Source organism: Aplysia californica, unplaced genomic scaffold (assembly GCF_000002075.1).
Source record: "Aplysia californica isolate F4 #8 unplaced genomic scaffold, AplCal3.0 scaffold00362, whole genome shotgun sequence".
In the NCBI taxonomy this organism is placed as follows: Eukaryota; Metazoa; Mollusca; class Gastropoda; order Aplysiida; family Aplysiidae; genus Aplysia; species Aplysia californica.
Genome location: NW_004797632.1, coordinates 421867 through 423552, shown reverse-complemented (window position 1 = coordinate 423552; position 1686 = coordinate 421867). Strand labels below are relative to the sequence as shown.

Sequence of the window (1686 nt, the reverse complement as noted above, 5' to 3'; positions counted from 1 at the left end):
GGGGGGGATTTCAGTCTTTCTGCTGGGATGTTGTATCCTTCTCAGCCCTGATTGGCCCTGACAGACAGGGTCAAGGGCCCACCTTCTAAAGGATCTAATTTGTGTTGATAGGGACATAAAACACCTTAATTTAGTTAAGAAAAAAAATAAAGGTCTTTTTCCAGATGAATTCTCATGCCAGTGCATTTCAGCGTCAGAGTTTTCAATTCAGTCCTGTGACACTGTGAGATGTCTGGCCCAGGACTTGGTACAGAAAAGTGGGAAATGAATCGAGGTGGAATTCCCTGTAATTTCACTTGAGGTTTTATTTTAGCATGGTTTCATATCTTATGTGCTGTTTGTCTGTTTCTACTTTTGGCTAGATTTTTTGGAGCAATTTTTATCTGTGTGTCAGTTTCTGCCGATATATGAAAATCTTCTGGTAGCTTTCTTGTGGTGGTGTGTTTGTTCATTTGTGTGTGTCAGTTTCTGCCGATATATGAAAAGTTTCTGGTAGCTTTCTTGTGGTGGTGTGTTTGTTCATTTGTGTGTGTCAGTTTCTGCCGATATATGAAAAGCTTGTGGTAGCTTTCTTGTGGTGGTGTGTTTGTTCATTTGTGTACATTGCTTCCATTCCATGTAGCCATCCGTCCGTCCGTCTGTTTGCACACTTATGTTTTATCTTTTTATTTCAACTACACAGTGCGTGGTGATGGGTGCGAATGCCATGTGTGTGCCGAGTGATTTTCAAAGGACGCCATTTTTTCAAGCTCAACCTACATGCCATCTTCCACTTCCTGTCGGGTGCTCAGTCAAAATGTCCTCGGGTCGTCGAGAGATGAGAAGACTTATTTATAAATAAGTGCATTTTTTGGAGTGTGTGAGGGTCCATATGTCTTTTTTTTCGTGTGCAATGACTTATCGTCAGCTTTTCTTTTCATTTTCTCGTCCATGATACCTTAATTGGTGGGTGGTTGGAGGGCGGCTTTGGTAGGTCCAACTTGTTTTCCTTTTCTCTGTTGTTTCTGTCTATCTGTCTTGCTTCTTCCCTAAGCTATATATAACCATTATTGTGTCGATGTGTTTCTCTTTACTAAAACTCAATTTCCTTGATTGGGATGAGCGCATTTGTTGAATTGCTGGGAGTCTACGTGTCTCTGTATACATAAACGAGGACTATGACTCACTATGAGCACTTGTGGTTGACTTGTATCTTTCACTTTCGTGTCCGTGATAAGTTGAATGTGATTTTGCGTTTCTTGGTATGTTTGCAAGTGACACTTGACTGTGATGTGTTGAATGTGATTTTGCTCCTGATAGTGGGTGCTCGTGTTTGGACCTGCTTGTATAGATTTTATTGTGACTTTTGACGTCGAATAATGTCAAGTGAGTCCGGAGATTGTGGCGCATGTCCACGTCACATGCACTCTCCTTTATGAACGTGCCCAAAAAGTGTTCGACAAAGATGCATTCATGTGTTGTTGTTTGTTTGGGTTTTTTTGGGGGGGAAGGGGGGGGTTAATATGTTCATTTGTTTTTCTATTTGGTGACTGGTTCAAGGTTTTTATATTCTGTCACTCCTTCTAGTTACTTCGTTTACTTGACTTATATATACTGAGACGTTTGCCTGTAAATGTTGAATTGTGATTCTGTGAACAGCTATGACTTTGACAAATATAAGCCAAACTGGATGGTTGACCCCTCAAA

The 1686-nt window shown here is 40.8% G+C and overlaps 1 protein-coding gene across 1 annotated transcript in view; it reads left to right on the top strand.

Moving 5' to 3' along the window:
- LOC101853398 (TBC1 domain family member 13) overlaps positions 1 to 942 on the top strand; it is a gene marked incomplete in the record, with an annotated part of 23922 nt that extends 22980 nt beyond the window's left edge. The window contains 1 exon segment of the mRNA XM_013085286.2: positions 683 to 942.
- Between the last annotated feature and the right edge of the window lie 744 nt (positions 943 to 1686).